This window comes from Neofelis nebulosa, chromosome 8, assembly GCF_028018385.1.
Source record: "Neofelis nebulosa isolate mNeoNeb1 chromosome 8, mNeoNeb1.pri, whole genome shotgun sequence".
Classification (NCBI taxonomy): Eukaryota; Metazoa; Chordata; class Mammalia; order Carnivora; family Felidae; genus Neofelis; species Neofelis nebulosa.
Window position 1 is genome coordinate 59,734,299 of NC_080789.1, and position 22,037 is coordinate 59,756,335.

Consider the following 22,037-nt stretch of genomic DNA (forward strand, 5'->3'; position numbering starts at 1 on the left):
ACAATAAATAATGCCTTAAAATTATCAAAGATGTGGGCACCGTCTGGCTCAGTTGGTAGAGCATGTGACTCAGGTCTTGGGGTCATGAGCTTGAACCCCACTTTGGATGTAGAGTTTACCTAAAAGAAAAAAAAAATTGAAGAGGAAACAATTTTAAAGTAAAAAAAAAAAATGAAGAAAGATGGTTCAAGAGAAAGTGACAAATAGTAAAGACATAGAAGATACAAAATTCTTGGCTCACCTTTTTATCCCCTTAGGCATCTTTCTTTGAGCATCTTCAAGAGCTCCACTAATAGGTTAATAGAAATCTCTGAAAAAGAAAACCAAAGCAAAGGCACACAAAAAAATGCCAAACAAAAGCAACCCAAAAGCTACTCAAGATTTTTCTGAAATAAAAATTTTCAAAACTAGGGGCACCTGGGTGGCTCAATCCATTAGGTGTCTGACTCTTGGTTTCAGCTCCAGTCATGATCTCACGGTGTGTGGGTTTGAACCCCGAGACGGGCTCTATGCTGACAGTGTTGACACTGCAGGGGCTGCTTGGGATTCTCTCTCTCTCCCTCTCTCTCTGCCCCTCCCCACCTCTCTCTCTTTCTCAAAATAAATAAAATAAAATAAAAATTTAGGGGTGTCTGGGTGGTATAGTCAGTTAAGCATCTGACTATTGATCTTGGCTTGGGTCATGGTCTTGTGGTTCGTAGGTTGGAGCCCCACATCAGGCTTTGGGCTGATGGTGCAGAGCCTGCTTGGGATTGTCTCTGCTTCTCTCTACCCCTCCCCCACTTGTGCGCTCTCTCTCTCTCTCTCTCTCTCTCTCAAAATAAACTTAATTTTTAAAAATTTATTTAAAAAATTCAAAACATTTTCAAAACTAGGAGCACCTGGGTGGCTCAGTCAGTTGAGTATTCAACTTTGGCCCAGGCCATGATCTCGTGATTCATCAGTTCAAGCTCCACGTCAGGCTCTGTGCTGACAGCTCAGAGCCTGGAGCTTGGTTCAGATTCTGTGTTTCCCTCTTTCTCTCTGCCCCTCTCCAGCTCACTGTCTCTCTCCCCCAAAAATAAATAAAAACATTTAAAAAATTTATTTTTTCAAAACTACATATTAAAAGAACATAGAGAGGTGAGAATGCAAGCTGGTGCAGCCACTCTGGAAAACAGTATGGAGGTTCCTCAAAAAACTAAAAATAGAACTACCCTACCACCCAGCAATTGCACCACTAGGTATTTATCCAAGGGATACAAGTGTGCTGTTTTGAAGGGACACATGCACCCCCATGTTTATAGCAGCACTAGCAACAATAGCCAAAGTATGGAAAGAGCCCAAATGTCCATCAATGGATGAATGAATAAAGAAGATGTGGTATATATACACAATGGAGTATTATTGGGCAATCAAAAAGAATGAAATCTTGCCATTTGCAACTATGTGGATGGAACTGGAGGGTATTATGCTAAGTGAAATTAGTCAGTCAGAGAAAGACAAAAATCATATGATTTCACTCATATGAGGACTTTAAGAGACAAAACAGATGAACGTAAGGGAAGGGAAACAAAAATAATATAAAAGCAGGGAGGGGGACAAAACAGAAGAGACTCATAAATATGGAGAACAGACTGAGGGTTACAACAGGAGGGGTTGTGGGAAGGGGGATGGGCTAAATGGGTAAGGGGCACTAAGGAGTCTACTCCTGAAATCATTGTTGCACTATATGCTAGCTAATTTGGATGTAAATTTAAAAAATAAATAAATAAAATTAAAATTAAATAAATAAAAGAATATAGAGAGGGTAAGAATGGAGGCTCAAATTCCAATTGTGGCCACGATTTCCACTCTGGGAATAGCCCAAAACAGCAGGAAGAGGCCAGCCAGTCCTTCCAAGGGCAGCAGCTCGGGGGTTACAATGCCAGGAAGAAGAAAGAAAGTGTCTGCTTCTAGCTTTAGGTGGGGTATTAGCAGGGAAGCTGTGAGTGAAAATAAAGTGGTGCCCTCTGATTTCAGTACAGGATCTATGGAAAAAGCTGCCAAGCTATTGCCATTTAAGGATCCAAACTCTGTGTGCACTCTGGCCATGGCGGCGCGGTAGCTGGCAAGAACAGAACCTGGAAGAACCTGAAACAAATTCTCGCTTCTGAAAGGGCATTGCTGTGGCAACTGAAGGATCCTAACTACTTCAGTATTGATTGATGCTCCTCCATCCTTTAAACGAGCTAAGCTATTCTGATGGTTCAGGTCTTCTTGCCAACTACTCTGACCCCCCAGATAAAGCACCATTGAAGCATTTTCCTATATTTGGAGGCTGCCATCCGACATCATCACTGGTTAAACTAGCCCTGAAGAAGGCCACAAGCATCGTTTCCTGAGCCTTGAAAAATGGAGACGAAGTGGGAAACCGTTTCAAAGGCAAACTTTGCACTCATGGTTTTGTTTCATGGAAATAAATGTATTCTGCTGTCAATCTGGAAATGTCAGTGCTCTGCCTTGGAAAAAATGCTTGGCTTTCAGGTTTTTTTCCCATTTTCCCTCTAAGGGAGGGATTTCCTGTTGAATGAAATTATACTTCAGAGGCATCTGGCTGGCTCAGTTGGTAGAGCGTGCAACTCTTGGTCTCAGGGTTGTGAGTTCGAGCACCACATCTGGTGTAGAGATCACTTAAAAAATAAAATCTTTAGAGGCGCCTGGTGGCTCAGTCAATTTAGTGTCTGATTTTTTTTTTTTTTTTGAGTGGATTCTTTCTTTCAGAGAGAGAGGGCTCAAGTGAGTGAGGAGAGAGAGAGAATTCCACAAGGGGCAGAGACAGAGAGAGAAGCAAGCTCATTGAAGTGGGGCTCAAGCTCACCCAAAGCAAGTCTGAACTCACGAACCATGAGATCATGACCTGAGCCAAAGTCAGATGCTTAACTGACTGAGCCACCCAGGCGCCCAAGTCAGATGCTTAGCAGACTGAGCCACCCAGGCGCCCAAGTGTCTGACTCTTGATATCTGCTCAGATCATTATTTTATGGTCGTGGGATCAAGAGCTGTGTCAGGCTTGTGCTAAGCTTGGAACCTACTTGGGAAACTCTCTCTGCCCCTTACCTGTTCTCTCTCTCAAAATAAATAAGTAAACTTAAAAATAAATAAATAAAATATTTAGGTGCACCTGTGTGACTCAGTCGGTTGGGTGTCCAACTCCTGATTTCAGATCATTGGGCTCTGTGCTCTCAGTGCTTGCTTGGGATTCTCTCTCCCTCTCTGCCCCTACTGCACTCTCTCTCTCTCTCTCTCTCTCTCTCTCTCTCTCTCTCTCTCTCATTCTCTCAAAATAAGTAAATAAACAATAAAAACAAAAACAAAAACAAAACAAAAAAATGAAATCTTAAAAAAAATATTTTTTAATTAGATTTCAGTTGTTGACTCAAGTATAATCATTTGACAAGAAAAAAAAAAGAATATAGAAGGCACCTAAAAATATTGACCTACAATGACTAACACCAACACATATTCTAGTAAATTTAAAGACTTTAAAGAAAAAAAATCCTTTGACCAGACAAAAAGAGCATAGACTCATAAGGGTCAAATTAGATACTTGTCAGATGTTTTGACAGCAATGTTTTATGCAAGAAGAAAAGGAAGTTAATGTATTTTAAATATTTAAGACAAGGACATGTGAGCCAAAGCAAACTAAACTTCAACTATAATGGACACAGACAAATTATTATCAATATGCAGGAACTCAGGGAATATTGTTCCCATGAGGCCTCCCTAAGAAGCCCACTGGAGAACGCACTTCAGACAACCAAACTGTCTGGAGAGAAATCAACATATGGGCTCTAAGTAAACATTATTAATTACTTATTAATTACTTATAGAACTGAGACTAAATGAAGGTTCAAAGAGAAAGTATAGTATATAAAGGCCATATGATCTAACAGTGTAGATATTATAACCATAAAGAAATAGGGGCGCCTGGGTGGCTCAGTTGGTTAAGCGTCCAACTTCAGCTCAGGTCATGATCTCATGGTTGGTGGATTCGAGCCCCACATCGGGCTCTGTGCTGACAGCTTGGAGCCTGGATCCTGTTTTAGATTCCGTGTCTCCCTCTTTCTCTGCCCTTCCCCCACTCATGCTCTGTCTGTCTCACTCTCTCTCCCTCTCAAAAATAAACATTAAAAAAATAAAAACAAAAAGAAATGGGAAGAGAATGGGGACAATATTTGCAAAAAAAAGAAAAAAGTATTGGTTTTCAGCAATCATAATTGATGGAGGTAGTACTACTAGTCATTCTGAGACTATTTCATGTATAATATGGGTTAAAGGAAATGAGTAACTCTGAAATATTCCAATTCTCTCATTTCTGTGCCCTTTAAGAACCATGTTTTTTGTTTTTTGTTTTTTGTTTTTAAAGAAGTCCAAGAATGCTGAGCTCCTGGCCTCTGAGTGGAGGTCCACCACCTGGACTGGGAAGTTCTGGAGACTGAATTTATGCCACAAAGCACTGACTCCACACTCAGCTCTCAGGGGCAGCAGGTTGGAGCTTCAGAGCACAGCCCCCGCCTGTTCTGCCCAGAATCCATGACCACCTGCCAAGATGTGGCCGGATGGTACACATCAGTCCTGGTACATGGGGTCATCATGGTTGGAGACACTTTCCCAAGAAGCTGCCCTGATCCTATAACCAGGCCCTTCTCTCTGACGTGAAGAAGCTTATATGAGGCACAGGGTTTGGTTGGCTGGAGACATTATTATTATTATTATTATTATTATTAATGTTTATTTTTGAGAGAGAGAGAGAGCACGCATGCATGCACAAGTGGGGTAGGGGTAGAGAGAGAGGGAAAGAATTCCAAGCAGGCTCTCTGCTGTCAGCACAGAGTTTGCCAAGGGGATAAACTCACAAAACTGAGATCATGACCTGAGCCAAGATCAAGAGTCAGACACTTCACTGACTGAGCCACCCAGGCGCCCTAAGGAGGCTTTTGATACAATAAGTTTGTTTCATTGTTTTTTTTTTTTTTTTTTTCAATGCTGGAATCATCTCCAATTTGGTCATTATTTTGGCCAGAGCAAAATAGCAGGTGAAATTTTGAAAAGAAAGAAAACTGTCCCATTAGGGATTAAAAGACAGTCAGGGCTCACCATTTCTGTAAATCTTCTATGACTTGAGTTGATGTGGAATTCATATGGAAGATGGACATGCCATTTGCCCTGTAATGCAGGGCTGGCTTTATAGGCTGGCAATCTGTGCAATCATGCAGTCACTTAGCAGGGCCCGTGCTGGGGCGTCTGCCTGTGTCAGGAGGAAGAGCAAGCAACTATTGAACTTGGGGTTCTGAGTTTGAGCTCCACGTTGGGTGCAAATTACTAGAAAAAATAAATAATAATAATAAAGAAGAGAATTCCAAGCAGGCCAGGAATCCCAAGCAGGAGCCAGACATAGGGCTCGATGCTACAATCCTGAGATCATGAGCTGAGCTGAAATCAAGAGCTGGACACTTGACCCAGACACCCTGGTTCATTATAATATTTAAAAGCTTTATTGAGGTATAACTGACATACAGTAAATTGCAAGTGTATAAGTTGATAAGCTCTGACATATGTATTTAAAACTATCATTACAATCAAGATAATGAACATATCTATGACCCCCAAAGTTTCCTTTGGAGCACTCATTTCTTTTTTTTTAATAGTTTTTAAATGTTTATTTATTTATTTTGAGAGGGAGAGGGAGGTAGCAAGCATGAGTGGGGGGGGGGCAGAGAGAGAATCTCAATCAGGCTCTGCGTGCCCAACATGGGGCTTGAACTCACGAACTGTGAAATCATGACCTGAGCTGAAATCAAGAGTCCAACGTTTAACCGACTGAGCCATCTCGGTGCCCCTCAGGAGCACTCATTTCTAATGCATCACTTGAGTATGGCTACTTTTGGGGGCAACTGCTCACTGGGGTGGACCATCTGGTGTGGGCGGCCTAATGGTGGCAGTGGTGCTGCCTTAGTGGTGGTTATGGGGACTGCCACTTACTCTCTCAGATTTCACTTATGGCTAGTTCCTTCTCATTTTGGGCACGAACCAGGATGTTACTCTCAGAAGGCCTCTCTGACACCTCCAAATAAGAGTGGATGCTTCTTCTGTGTTCTCCCATTGCACCTACTCTATCATTGGTCTCCTTTTATGGTTATTGATGGTTTAATTACTTCTCTTTCCAGGGAGATTGCAAGCTCTTTGAGGGCAGAGACCGTGTCTATGCTTGTTTAGCATTATATCCCCAGTACCTTGAGCATACGAGGTCTTCAATAAATATTTTTGGAATGAATCAATTAATTAATCAGGGTTTTAGGTGTTGAAGATGTGAAGATGAACAACATTACATTCTGCCCCAAAAGGCTCATGGCCTAATGAAAGGGCAGGCAGGTACATAGATTCGTTGATCTCTATGAAGTACAGTAAGTGTTGTTTCGGAGTACAGCACCACGCAGGCACAAACGGAGGCCTGGTTATCTGTTTCTGCAGGGGACAGGGTCTGACAAGGTTTCAGGGTGGATGTAGTGCTTGAGTTAGGATAACGAAGATAGATTCCAGGGCAGGGGTTCATGGCTGATGTAGGTGGATTAATGGCTCCTAAGAATGTCCAAATCCTAATCTGTGAAACCTGTGAATATGTTACTTACATGACAAAAGGAACTTTGCAGATGCAAGTAAGTTAAGAATCTTGGGAAGGGGAAATTTTCCTGCATTATCTGGGTTGGCCCAGTGAAATTACAACAGTTCTTAGAAGAGGGAGGCATGACTGTCAGGGGAATTTGAAGGTGTTATGTTGCTGACTTTGAAGATGAAGGAAGAGGCCCCAAGCCAAGGAATGCAGATAGCCTCTAGAGGCTGGAAAAGAGAAGGAAACAGATTCTCTCCTAGAGCCTCCAGAAAGAATTCAGTTCTGCTAGTATCTTGATCTTGGCCTTGCAAGACCCATTTCAGACTTTTGATGTCTAGAAGTGTAAGATAATAAATCTGTGTTGTGTTAAGCCACTGAGTCTGTGGTAATTTGTTACAGCAACCATAGTAAGTAATATAACAGCCCCCCACCCAAGACCTTCCTACGTGACTTCATACATTCATTGATTCATTCATTCAGTACCATGCCCTGTTCTAAATGCTGAGGAAACAGCAGTAAAATGAAAGACAAGGCCTCTACCCTCAAGGAGTCTATATTCTAGGGAGGGTAGACATTTAATGGATAATTCAAGAAATAACTTCAGTAGGAAGTGGCATGATGAAAACAAAACAAGGTATTGGGAAGTGATCACTGGTGTGTGTGGGGAGGGGTTCCTTTAGTCAGAATGGTCAGAAGGAGATTCTCTGAGATGATGTTTGCACCAACCCTTGAATGAGAAGGAGCCAGTTTTTAAAAATTTTAAAGCTTCTTTTTATTTTAGAGAGAGATAGAGCGCCCCGGGGGAGAGGGGCAGAGGGAGAGAGAGAGAAAGAGAGAGAGAGAGAATCTCAAGGAGGCTCCATGCTTAGTGCTCAGCATGAAGTCTGATGGGGGGTTTGATCCTATGACCCTGGGACCATGACCTGAGCTGAAATCAAGAGTCAGATGCTCAACTGACTGAACCACCCAGATGCTCCAAGAAGGAGCAAGTTGTATGTTGATCTGAGGCCCTGAGAAAGGAATGAGCTTGGAATGCCTGAAGAACAGAAAAGAGACCCATGTGACTGGAGCAGAAAAAATAATGGGGAGGAGGTCAGAGAGGAAGGGAAGAGCCAGATCACGCAGAGGCTTGTATCTATAGTAAAGAGCTGGGATTTTGTTTTGTATTATTAAAAAAAATTTAAGTTTATTTATTTTTGAGAGAGAGACAGAGCATGAGTGGGGAAGGGGCAGAGAGAGGGAGACACAGAATCCGAAGAAGGATCCAGGCTCTGAGCTGTCAGCACAGAGCCTGACATGGGGCTCAAATCCACAGACCTCAAGATCATGACCTGAGCTGAAGTTGGACACTTAACTGACTGAGCCACACAGGCTCCCTGAAGTTGGGAAGATTTTATTTTAATTGCAGAAGGAGGCCTTTGGAAGGATTTAAGCAGGGAAGTCACAGATTGGATTTTTTTTTTTTAATAAAATAAATGTCACTATGCAGTGAATGAACTGTGACAGGTAATAGTCGGGGCAAGAAGACCAGTTATGAGGTCACTGCTGTAATCTAGGTGAGAGGCAACAGTGGCTTGGACCAGAGTCATAGCACTGAAAAAGAAATCTTCCACTTGTTCTTCAGTCACCCAGTTCTTGCCCCTGGAGGCAACCATTGTTACCTCCTAATCCACTGTTTATCTTGGAGATCCTTCTAGAAATGTTCCATGTACAAATACAGTAAATGCATTAAAAAAAATTCTTTTTTAATGAGAATTTGGGAAGGTTAGTAGGAATGTAGCCTACTTATAGAGTCATAAGAGGGTATGTTGTAAGTAAGAAATTATCTTACTAGATAAAATTGTCCCTAGAGTAGAAAAGGGTAGGGGCGCCTGGGTGGCGCAGTCGGTTAAGCCTCCGACTTCAGCCAGGTCACGATCTCGCGGTCCGTGAGTTCGAGCCCCACGTCAGGCTCTGGGCTGATGGCTCGGAGCCTGGAGCCTGTTTCCGATTCTGTGTCTCCCTCTCTCTCTGCCCCTCCCCCGTTCATGCTTTGTCTCTCTCTGTCCCAAAAATAAATAAAAAACGTTGAAAAAAAATTTTTAAAAATAAAAAAAAGAAAAGGGCAATTTACCACTTCAGTCCTAATCCTGTACTGATTGAACAACCCTTGGTTTTATTGTTTCATCTCCTGAGTTAACTTAACTGGCAGGGAGAACTGTCCGAAGGAAGTGACTGGTATTAATTGTTTTGCTACAGAGTGGTGCCATTAGAAAAATACAGATTGGTGGGGCGCCTGGGTGGCTCAGTCAGTTAAGCGGCCGACTTCGGCTCAGGTCATGATCTCGTGGTCCGTGAGTTCGAGCCCCGCGTCAGGCTCTGTGCTGACAGCTCAGAGCCTGGAGCCTGTTTCAGATTCTGTGTCTCCCTCTCTCTCTGACCCTCCCCCGTTCATGCTTTGTCTCTCTCTGTCTCAAAAATAAATAAACGTAAAAAAAATTAAAAAAGAAAAATACAGATTGGCATCTTGGCTTTAGGGGACAGCTACACAAAGAAGACAAAATTTGGAATTAGCTCCAAATCTGGGCTTTGTAATTTATTTGTGTTTAAAACATATATAAATGGGGGAACACAAGTGACCAGAAAACCATGACCTTCATACAGAAGGCAGGGTACATTTGGCCTAGGCAAGAGTTGGGACATAAAGATACTGGGAGCTGGTGGCACTGCAGATGCATGCCAACGGAACAGAGTGGCCAGGAAGGAAAGTTCTCAGAGGACGTGGGCAGCAGAATGCTATGCCCCTGTCCCCAGGGGCTTTCTGGTGAAGAACATAGGGGTCCTCAACTTTTCTATGCTCAGCTCTCCACACCAGTGCTTTCACATATTATATTATTTGCACCTTAACCCCCTTTCTAACATCAGCAGAGGAATTATTCCTATCATATAGTTACATGAAGATGCTTCCTAAAACAGCCAACAGTTTGCTTTCTGCAATGTTATCTTCTTTGCTTTTGGAGCAGGTATGCAATTATAGCATTTAAATGTTGTCCTTCCTTCTCTCTCTCTCTTCCTTCCTTCCTTCCTTCCTTCCTTCCTTCCTTCCTTCCTTCCTTCCTTCCTTCCTTCCTTCCTCCCTCCCTCTCTTCTTCCTTCTTTCCTTCCTTCCTCCCTCCCTCCCTTCCCTCCCTCTCTTCCTTCCTCCCTTCCTTCCCCTCCTTCCTTCCCTCTCTCCCTCCTTCCTTCCCTTCTTCCTTCCTTCCCTCCCTCCCTCCTTCCTCCCCTCCTTCCTCCTTTCCTTCCTCCTTCCCTCCCTCTCTTTTTCTTTCTTTTTCTTCCTTCCTTCCTTCCTGCCTCCCTCCCTTCTTCCTTCCTCCCTTCCTTCCTCCTTTCCTCCCTTCTTCTTTCCTTCCTTCCTTCCTTCCTTCCTTCCTTCCTTCCTTCCTTCCTTCCTCCCTCTCTCCCTCCCTCCCTCTCTCTTTCTCTTTTTCTTCCTTCCTCCCTCCCTTCTTCCTTCCCCCTTCCCTCCCTCCCTCCCTCCTTCTTTCCTTCCTTCCTCCCTCTCTCCCTCCCTCTCTCTTTTCTTTATTTCTTCCTTACTTTCTTCTTTCTTTCTCTCTCCCTCCCTCCCTTCTCCCTCCCTCCCTCCCTTCTTCCTTCCTCCTTTCTTCCTTCTTTCCTCCCTCCCTCCCTCCCTTCCCTCCCTCCCTTCTTCCTTCCTTCCTTCCTTCCTTCCTCCTTCCCTCCCTCCCTTCTTCTTTCCTTCCTTCCTCCCTCCCTCCCTCCCTCCCTTTTTATTTCTTCCTTACTTTCTTCTTTCTTTCTCTCTTCCTCCCTCCCTCCCTTCTTCCTTCCTCCTTTCTCCCTTCTTTCCTCCCTCCCTCCCTTCCTTCCCTCCCTCCCTTCTTCCTTCCTTCCTTCCTCCTTCCCTCCCTCCCTTCTTCTTTCCTTCCTTCCTTCCTCCCTCTCTCCCTCCCTCTCTCTTTTTCCTTTCTTTCTTTCTTTCTTTCTTTCTTTCTTTCTTTCTTTCTTTCTTTCTTTCGTTCGTTCGTTCGTTCTTTCTTTCCAGTATTTTTCTAACTGTGCTCCTGGGCACCCTGGAGGTGTTTCAGGGGGTAAGAAGGGAAGTGGGGAAGAGTATAAGCACCTCATAGACACAAATACATCTTGCTTCAGAAAAAGCAAATTTTAACCAGTTACATATTAAGCTTCTGAGAGTTGTTCACTTGAAGAAAGGATTCTGCCCACTTAAAGAATGGAAAATCAGGGGTGCCTGGGTGGCTCAGTCGGTTGGGCGTCCGACTCCGACTCCGGCTCAGGTCATGATCTCACGGTCTGTGAGTTCGAGCCCCACGTCGGGCTCTGTGCTGACAGCTCAGAGCCTGGAGCCTGTTTCTGATTCTGTGTCTCCCTCTCTCTCTCTGACCTTCCCCCATTCATGCTCTGTCTCTCTGTCTCAAAAATGAATAAACGTTAAAAAAAAATTTTAAAGAATGGAAAATCATAGTTTCATTGTATTTTGCCATTTATAAGGTTTTATTAGAATAGTGGAAAACAGAAAAATAAAAGCCCTGATCTAATGATGGAAAATCAACAGATACAGTGAAAGAGCAGTAAATCTTTTAGCTTCACTGGAAGTTAAGCCAGTAGATTGTGTTTAGTGTAAAGGGGAGGCTTAACATTAAAGGGAATGTTTGAAATGCTAGGAATGTGTCTGGGGTGCCTGGCTGGCTCAGTCAGTGGAGCATGATCTCCGGGTCTTGATCTCAGGGTCAGAAGTTCGAGCCCCACACTGGGTGCAGAGCTCACTAAAAAAAAAAAAAAGAAAAAGAAAAAAAAAAGCCAAGATTATGTCATCAAAGATTGAATCTAAAAGGAGAGGTATCTTAGGAATTGAGATGTAAATGAGAAAACTATTATAAAGTGCTTAGCAAATAGTAATAATAGGTAACATTTATTGGGGCACTGGGGTGTCTCAATTGGTTGAGCATCCAAATTTTTTATTTCGGCTCAGGTCATGATCCCAAGGTTGTGGGATTGAGCCCCATGTCAGGCTCCATGCTGAGCATGGAACTTGCTTAAGACTGTCTCTCTCCCTCTGCCCCTCTGCCCCTCTCCCCTGCTCACACACATGCTCTCTCTCTCTCTCTCAAAAATAAAATATAAAAATAAATAAGTAAATAACCTTATTTAAAAAGATAAGTAATATTTATTGTGTACTTAATGTGTGTCAGCTGCTATACTAAATGCCTTGTACATATTACCTCATTTAATCTTCAAAACACGAAAGGAATTTACTATTACTCATATTTTACAGATTAGGACACTAGGTCATCAGAAGGTTAAATAACTTGCCCAATATAATATAGACAGTAAAATTTAGGATTTGAACCCAGGCATTTGTGACTTGAGTCTACACCTTCAATGATTTGGCTAATTTTCTGACCCAGAGTGTATGGCTAGTTTGACTCTGAGTGAGATTTCAAAACTGAGTTTTCCTACAAAATACCACTGAGAAAAATTAAAGAAAACCTAACTAAATGGAGAGATATACTGTGTTCATTGGTAGAAAGATTCAATATCATTAAGATGTCAAATTCTCTTCAAATTTATACATTAATGCAATCCCAATAAAATCTCAGACTTTTTTTTTTTTTTAAGAAAGTGCCAGAGGAACCAAATTGGCAACTTACCCTACCTGATGTCAAGACTCACTATAAAGCTACAGTGATCAAGACAATGGTATTGTTTAAAGATAGACAAATAGATCAATGGAACAGAATAGAGTCTAGAAATAGTTCCACAAATATAGTCAATTGATGTTTGACAAAAGTGCAAAGACTATTCAATAGAGAAAAGATAGTCTTTTCAACAAATGGGTGCTGGAACAATTGGAAATCCATAAGCAAAAAAAAAAACAAACAAACAAAAAAAAGAATTTTGATCCATATCTCATACTAGATACAAAAATTAAAGTGCATCACAGACCTGGGGCGCCTGGGGCGCTCTGTTGGTTAAGTGTGTGGCTCTTGATTTTGGCTCAGATCATGGTCTCGCAGTTTGTGAGATTGAGCCCCACATCAGGCTCTGTGGTGACAGCGCAGAGCCTGTTTGGGATTCTCTCTCTCCCCCACTCTCTGCCCCCCTCTCTCTTTCTCTCAAAATAAATAAACTTAAAAAAAAATTAAGACAAAATTGGGGCACCTGGGTGGTTCAGTTGGTGAAGTGTCCAACTTCAGCTCAGATCATGATCTCCCGGTTTGTGAGTTTGAGCCCCACATTGGGCTCTGTGCTGACAGCTCAGAGACTGGAGCCAGCTTTGGAATCTGTCTCCCTCTCTCTCTGCCCCTCCCCTGCTTGCACTCTGTCTCTCTCTCTCTCTCAAAAATAAACATTAAAAAAAATTTTTTAATTAAAAAAAGTAAACTTAGGGGAGCCTGGGTGGCTCAGTTGGTTGAGCAACTGACTTTGGCTCAGGTCATGATCTCACGGTTTGTGAGTTCGAGCCCCGCGTCGGACTCTGTGCTGCCAGCTCAGAGCCTGGAGCCTGCTTCTGATTCTGTGTCTCCCTCTCTCTCTGACCCTCCCCCACGCATGCTCTGTCTCTCTCTGCCTCAGAAATAAACATTAAAAAAAAATTAAAAAAAAAATAAACTTATAAAGTGCTTCACAGACCTAAAACTATAAACTTCCAGGAGAAGAACTCAATAACCTTGAATAAGGAAACTATCTAGATTCAATACCAAAAGCATGATCTATAAAAGAAAATAAATTTGATTATAGCAAAATTAATAACTTCTGCTTTCAGTAGACACTATTAAGCGAATGAAAGAATAAGTCACAAATTGGAAGAAAAAATTTGTAAATCACATATCTAAGAAATAACTTGCATTCAGAATAAAGAGCTCTCAAAAACAAAACAAAAACAAAACGCTCTCAATGAAACCTTGTTTTAAAAAAACTTTTGGGGTGCCTGGGTGGCTCAGTCGTTTAAGTATCTGACTTTGGCTCAGGTCATGATCTCACCATTCATGGGTTTGAGCCCTGTGTCGGGCTCTGTGCTGACAAGCTCGGAGCTTGGAGCCTGCTTCGGATTCTGTGTCTCCCTCGCTATCTGCCCCTCCCCAACTCACGCTTGGTCTCTCTCTCTCTCAAAAATAAATAAACATTAAAAAAAAAAAAAAGAACTCTCAAAACTCAGTAAAGGGGCACCTGGATGGCTCAGTCAATGGAGCATCCAATTCTTGATCTCAAGATAGTAAGGGTTGTAAGTTTGAGCCCCACATTGGGTGTAGAGATTACTTTAAAAAAAAAATAAAGGGGCGCCTGGGTGTCTCGGTCGGTTAAGCGTCCGACTTCGGCTCAGGTCATGATCTCACGGTCCGTGAGTTCGAGCCCCGCATCAGGCTCTGTGCTGACCGCTCAGAGCCTGGAGCCTGTTTCAGATTCTGTGTCTCCCTCTCTCTCTGCCCCTCCCCTGTTCATGCTCTGTCTCTCTCTGTCTCAAAAATAAAAATAAACGTTAATAAATAAATAAATAAATAAATAAATAAAATAGACCTCAATAAAATAAGCAAACTGATTTTAAAAACATGGGCAAAAGAGGGGCACCTGTGTGGCTCAACCCGTTAAGTGTCTGACTCTTGATTTCAGCTCAGGTCATGGTCTTGAGGTTTGTGAGATGGAGCCCTACATCAGGCTCCATGCTGACAGTGCAGAGCCTGCTTGGGAGTCTCTCTGTCCCTCTCCCTCTGCTCCTCTCCTGCTTGTGCTCTCTCTTTCTCTCTCTGTCTCCCAAAATAAATAAATAAACTTAAAACAAACAAACACACATGGGCAAAAAATTTGAAAAGACATTTTATAAAAAAAAAGATATACATCTGGCAAATAAGCACTTGAAAAGATGCTCAACATCATTAGTTATTATGGATAAACAAATTAAAGCCATAATGAGACAGCACTATTATCACCAGCTAGACCCCATGACCAGGCCTTTACTGCCCACCTGCCTGTACTCACTAACCTTTGTCTTACATCTTCCCTTAAGCTCTTCTTTCTGCTTTCTCCTTAACTCAGGCAAATTAAACACAAAACCACCCCCTAGGTGATGGCAACTGCCCTAACAAGACCTCCCATAGCCCAGACCACCCAGACTTTTAAGCAGAAACTGACTGGCACCTGCACAGATGGATCATGGGGTGACCTCCGGAATGACCTACAATTACCTTTACCTCATTATAGTACTAAAATCACTGTCCAAGGAGGAGCCTCAGCCTCATTTATATCACATCCGATGTATGTATAAGCATGTTTCCTTAATGTGCATGCATAACCTTATGCGCCCACCACTACATAGGTAGACAGGGTTTCCCCATCTAAATAATAGTACTAACCCTAAACAAAAGGAACCCATTCACCCTCTTTAGGGGAGTGAAGGCTTTGGAAGGCATGGGAAGTCAAGGCTTTGGAAGCCATTCCCGTGATCTTTTGCTACAAATAAAAGTTTTCTTTGTGGGACAACTCAGCCTGGTGCAGTTTCTGGCTCATGGTGCAAACTCATGTTGGTTTGGTTACACCATGTACCTATTAGAATGGCTACAATTAAAAAACAAAACAAAACAAAATAAGTACTGGAGAGAATGTGAAGAAACTGGAACTCTCATACTCTGCTGGGAGGAATGTAAAGTAGTATAATCACTTTGGAAAATAATTTGGCAGCATCTTTTTTTTTTAATTTTTTGGCAGTTTCTTTAAAAGTTAAGTATACACTTACAGTATGGCTCATCCAGCCAGTGATTCTATTCCCAGGTATTTACCCAAGAGAAACAAAAGCATATGTCCACACACACTTCGTACATAAATGTTTATAGCAGCTTTATTTATAATAGCCAAAAAAACTAGAAACACACGTAACTGCCCATCAACAGATGAATGGATAAACAAACTGTGGCACATCCGTACAGTGAAATCCTACTCAGCAATAAAGAGCAATCATGCAACAATGATGAGTCTCAAAATAATTATGCTGAGTGAAAAAAGCCAAGATTTAAAAAGTACATACTGTATGATTTAATCATTTGTTTGCTTGTTTATTTATTTAGTTTTAAATCAGGCTTCATGCCCAGTGTGGAGCCCAATGTGGGGCTTAAACTCATGACCCTGAGACCCAGGCCTGGGCTGAGATCGGGTGCTTAACTGACTGAGCCACATAGGCACCCCTGTATGATTTATGTAAAATTCTAGAAAAATGCCAACAAATTTATGATGACAAAAAGCAGATTAGTGGTTGCCTCAGGAAAGGGCTGGAAATGATAGGATGGTGAGATTACAAAGAAGCAAAGGCAACTTTTGGGGTGATCTATATGCTCATTATTTTGAGTATGGTGATGGTTTTATGGGTATACACATATGTCAAAACTTTTCAAATTATATATTTTAAATATCTACAGTTTATTGTATATCATTTACCCTTAATAAAGCAATTTTAAAAATTGAGTTTTTATGACATAACAAAACTGAAGACTGGGCCAGGAATAATAACTACTGCCGTTTGTAATGTTACATTACCTAGCAGGTTCTATGGAAAGTTTCTTGCATATGTTATCTTATTTAATTCTCCAAACAGTGCTTTGAAATGTAACTATTACAATTTTATTTATTTTTTATTTTTTTTAACGTTTATTTATTTTTGAGACAGAGAGAGACAGAGCATGAACGGGGAGGGTCAGAGAGAGGGAGACACAGAATCGAAACAGGCTCCAGGCTCTGAGCTGTCAGCACAGAGCCCAACGTGGGGCTCCAGCTCATGGACCGCAAGATCATGACCTGAGCCGAAGTCGGCCGCTTAACCGACTGAGCCACCCAGGCGCCCCTACAATTTTGTTTTAAAGATTTTATTTGTGAGTAATTTCTATACCCAAGATGGGGCTTGAATTTACAACCCCGAGATTAAGAATTGTGTGCTCTACTGACTGAGGCGGTCTGGCACCCCCTAACTGCTACAATTTTTTTTAAGTTTGTTTATTTATTTTTCAGCAATCTCTCCACCCAACGTGGGGCTTAAACTCACAACCCTGAGATCTAGAGTTGAATGCTCTTCTGACTGAGCCAGCCAGGTACCCCATATATATATTTTTAAGATTTTATTTTTAAGTAATCTCTACACCCAATGTGGGGCTTGAACCCACAATCCTGAGATCAAGACTCACATGCTCTACCAACTGAGCCAGTCAGGCACCCCTGCAAGTTTTAAATGAAGTTATGGAGGTTCAGTAAGTACCTTGCCCCAGGTCACAGCAAAAGAAGGGTTCAAACTCAGGTCTGTTAGATTGCAAAACTGAGCTCCTAACTGCTGCACTAGGCTGCCACTATGAACACTCCTCAGTACTGAAATTATGAGGCTGGCTTCCTGTCTCTGACATACATCATCTTTAACCCAACTTTAATCCAGGCAGCGGGGATCCTGGTAGTCTGGGTAGTGTTTTAACTTGGAGAAAAGGATGTACCCTTAGAACTTCTCTTTGTTTTTTGTTTGTTTGTTTGTTTCCTATTTTCCTCTTTCACAGCCCTCTGAAGTCAGAGTTCATTATCAGTAAAATCCCCCATCTTCGACATTCCTTTCACCATTGGCTCTAAAGGAAACCTGGATCTCCCCAAAGGACCCTTGACTAGTGACTGAAAACCCACCATAATTTCCATTTTAAACATCCAATTCTCGGGGCGCCTGGGTGGCTCAGTCAGTTAAGCATCCGACTTCAGCTCAGGTCACGATCTCGCGGTCCGTGAGTTCGAGCCCCGCGTTGGGCTCTGGGCTGCCGGCTCGGAGCCTGGAGGCTGCTTCTGATTCTCTGTCTCCCTCTCTCTCTGCCCCTCCCCCATTCATGCTCTGTCTCTCTCTGTTTCAAAAATAATTAAACGTTAAAAAAATTTAAAAAAAAACCCAAAACATCCTACTCTCTGACCTCTTATTTTTATCAGCTCTACTGTCCTAACTCCAACCAGAACTCAAATCCATTGATCATGCCCTTTCCATTGGGCCTCACCCTCCCCATGCCTTATCTTTCCTCCTTATCTACCTTAACTTCCATGGTCCGTCAGTATAGCCACTCTCTGGAATATACTCTCAATTCCTTTGCCTCTTCACTTCAGTGTGCTCATTTGGCTAACCCACAGCTCTGGCTAAATCCAACTCTCTATCCATTTTGGATCTATACTCATACAATTGAATAGATGGAGAAAAGTACATGATCATGCCACCTGGTCTCACTTTAAATTCCTGCCCTCTAACCTCTAGTGCTGCTGGGCAATCACACTACATCACACTGCATTCCCTAGTCCACTCACTTTCCACTCCCCAGATACCTGTTTCATTCTTTCTTCTCTCTCTCTTCAAACCTCCAACTCCCCTTCCCTGTATTCTCATTCTCAGGTGATGACCTTGTCTCCTACTTCATTTGGATTATATATTCTATCTTCTCTCTTGTTTTTGTACATAAACTGTCCATGCTCCTATCCAAGGCCAACCTCTCCACCTGTGCCCTGGACTCCACCCCTTGTCTGCTCAAGGACATGGCTCTTTCTGTTGCCTACACTGTCTATTTTTCTCTATTTCCCTCGATTTCCCATCCTCAAGCAACCATGCTGACATTTCTACCATTCTATAAAATCCCTCTCTTGACCCCACTTCCTCCAGCCACTGCCCTATTTCCCTCCTTCCTTTTTCAGCAAAACTCTTTGAAAAAGATGTCTCCAATGTTCTCCCCTCCCATTCTCTCTCTCTTTACAATTATTATCATATTTAACAATAATATATGTTAGACACATTCTGCCCATTCTCTTTTGAACCCATTCTTATCATGCTTTTGTCCACACCACTTCATTAAAACTTCTCATCAAAGTCACTAATGAGGGGCGCCTGGGTGGCGCAGTCGGTTAAGCGTCCGACTTCAGCCAGGTCACGATCTCGCGGTCCGTGAGTTCGAGCCCCGCGTCAGGCTCTGGGCTGATGGCTCGGAGCCTGTTTCCGATTCTGCGTCTCCCTCTCTCTCTGCCCCTCCCCCGTTCATGCTCTGTCTCTCTCTGTCCCAAAAATAAATAAAAAAAAAAAAAAAAAAAAAAAAAAAAAACAAAGTCACTAATGATTCCATGTTGCTAAAGCCAATAGTCATTTCTCAATTCTTATTTAATCTATTAACAGCAATTGGCACAGTTAATTACTTGCTCTTCCTTGCAACATTTTATTCACTCATGATATCCTAGTTCTCTTCCTACACCATTGGCCTTTCCTTTTCTCTTTTGCTGGTTTCTTCTCACTTCCCTGGTTATTAAACCTTACAGTAGTATATAGGATTCAGTCTCTAGACTTCTCTCTCTCCCCCTACCCCTATCTATATATTCTCTTTCTAGGTAGCCTCATCCAGTTTTGTGAATTAAAAACCAATTATAGGGGCACCTGAGTAGCTCAGTTGGTTAAGCATCTGACTCTTGATTTTAGCTGAGGTCATGATCATGGTTCATGAGTTTGAGCCCTGCATCAGGCTCTCTGCTGTCAGTGTGGAGCCCACTCCGGATCCTCTGTTTCCCTCTCTCTCTCTCTGTCCCTTTCCCCACTCTCTCTAAATAAACAAACACTTAAAAAAAATATATAAAGTGATGATCCCTAGGGGCGCCTGGGTAGCTCAGTTGGTTAAGCTTTCAACTCTTGATTTCGACTCAGGTCATGATCTCTCTGTTTGCAAGATCAAGCCCCAAATGGGGCTCTGTGCTGACAATGCAAAGTCTGCTTGGGATTCTCTTTCTCTGTCCCTCCCCTGCTCACACTCACAGACTCTCTCTCTCTAAATAAACTTAAAATAATAATAATAAAGTGATAATCCCCAAATTTTTATTTCCAATGTAGGCCTCTTTCCCTTAAATTCCAAACCTTTATATCCAGCTGCCTACTTTACATTTTCGCTTTGATATATATAAGATGTGAAGAAATATATACATACACAATATCAGTACAAAGAAATTCATGTTCTTGGGTGGCTCAGTCAGTTAAGCGTGCAACTCTTGATCTCAGCTCAGGTCTTGATCTCAGGGTTGTGAGTTCAAGCCGCACACTGGACTCCATGCTGGGTATGGAGCCTACCCAAACAATTTTAAAAAAGAAATTCATTTGAATGATGAAACTTCAGTTTAGTGGTTACCACTTAGAGGAAGAGAGTGGGATGCAACCAGTGGGGAGCTCACAGAGAAATCCAATTCTACAGGCAACCTTTTCTTTCTTAAGCTGGGAGGTGGATATATAGACAATCTCCTGTGTGTCTTAAATATTTCATTATATGTTTTACCACTTCCCCTACACCTTCAGATCTTGTCTTCTTGCTCAACACCCTCAGTCCCTCAGCCACCCTTATTTTTTCCAATCAGTTCTTTTCTGGTTCCCCTTTCTCCCAACTGCTCTTGGACTTCTCCATCCACCAATCATGACTGAAGTAGCACTGTAATTTCCATGCTTATATTCCCAAACTAGAGCAAACCAATCCTGCATATTCTTTTCCTAGTACAATTCTTTTTTTTTTTTTTTTTAGTATTTATTTATTTTTGAGAGAGAGAAAGAGACACAGAGCATGAGCAGAGGATGGGCAGGGAAACACAGAATCCACAGCAGGCTCCAAGCTCTGAGCTGTCAGCACAGAGCCCGATGAGAGGCTTGAACCCACAAACCACGGGATCATGACCTGAGCCGAAGTCGGACACTCAACCGACTGAGCCACCCAGGCGCCCTCCTAGTACAATTCTTTAATATCTTTCAAAGTATGGTCTGCAGATCACTTGTATCAGAATCACTTGGGGTGTTATTAAAATGCAGAGTCCCAAACTCCACCCTCAAGATCTTTGTTGTTGATGTTTTAGGTAAACTCTCCGCCCAACCTGGGACTGTAACTCGGGACCCCTAAGATCAAGAGTCATATGCTCTATCGACTGAGCCAGCCAGGTGCCCCATACCCTCAAGATCTTTGAATCCTGCTTTTTAGAGGTGACATTAGGAACGAATTTTATTCAGTTGGCAGAAATAATCTTAGGAGATTATTTCATTCATCCCTGACTTTTCAATAAGCCTAACAATATTTATTTATTCAAAATGTTGAGCACCTGCTGTATGTCAGGCAATATAATTGACCATCTAGACATTGTCTCTGACCTCTTAAGTTTACAGCTCAAGAAACATTTCCCATAGACATACATGGGACGACTTTGGCGGTACCATTTTCAGTGATAAAAACCATTTTGGGGATAAAAAAATAGCAATAAACTTTTTTTTAACTTAAAAGGTTATGTAGTTTGCTTTTAAAAAAGCATTACCTTCTATTTATGGCAAGAGTTATTAGTTTTTCATTTAGAATACTAATTTCATCATATAGAATCCTCTTTCATGGTTAATATATATAAAGGTGAATCAATTTAAAGAAAATGACAGTTTTAGATATGACAGAAATACCAACAGAAGTATACAAATGTTTGAAGTTGGGAAATACTCATCTAGCATTTCAGAGGTAGCTGTGGTATAATAAAAAAATAGCCGGGCACCTGGGTGGCTCAGTCCACTCTTGATTTTGGCTCATGTCATGATCCCAGGGTTGTGATTGAGCCCCACCTTGGGCTCCCTGCTGAGTGTGGAGTCTGCTTAAGATTCTCTGTCTCTCACCTCTCCCCCTCCACCAGGTCGTGTTCTCTCTCTAAAACAAACAAAAGAAGAGAATAGCCAAGATTTATCATGAACTCACTAGATCTAAGTCAGATCATGTCACCGCTGTGCTCCCCCAATGGATTACTATCACTTTATTTTTGTAACAGCTTTACTGAGCTATATTCATATAGCTATAATTCACTCATGTAAAGTGTACAATTCAGCTGTTTTTAGTATGTCTCACAGAGCTGTGCAAGTATCACCAATCACTTTTAGAATGTTTTCATTACCCCTAAAAGAAATCCCATATATTTAACAGTCACTCCTCTCTCCTCCAACCTCCCTATCCCTAGGTAACCATTATTCTCTTTTCTGTCTCTATAATTTGGCCTATTCTGGGCATTTCATGTAAATAGAATCATACAACATGTGTTTTTTGTTTTGTTTTTGAGAGAGGGTACAAGTGAGTGTGGGGCTGAGAGGGTGGGGGAGAGAGAAGTGGGGCTCACACCACGCAGGACTTGAACTCATGAATCATGAGATGACCTGAGCCAAGTCAGATGCTTAATTGACTGGACCACCCAGGCACCCTCATACAACATGTGGTCTTTTATGACTAGCTTCTTTCACTTAGCGTGTTTCCAGGGTTCATCAATGTGGCACATAGCAGCACTCCATTCCTTTTTATGGTCAAATATTCCTTTGTATGGACATACTATATTTTATTTATCCATTCACAAGCTAATGAACATT

The 22,037-nt window shown here is 42.1% G+C and overlaps 1 pseudogene; it reads left to right on the top strand.

Annotated features, from left to right (window-relative positions):
* Positions 1-1,783: 1,783 nt before the first annotated feature.
* Positions 1,784-2,507, top strand: LOC131483981 (INO80 complex subunit C-like; annotated as a pseudogene).
* Positions 2,508-22,037: the final 19,530 nt, after the last annotated feature.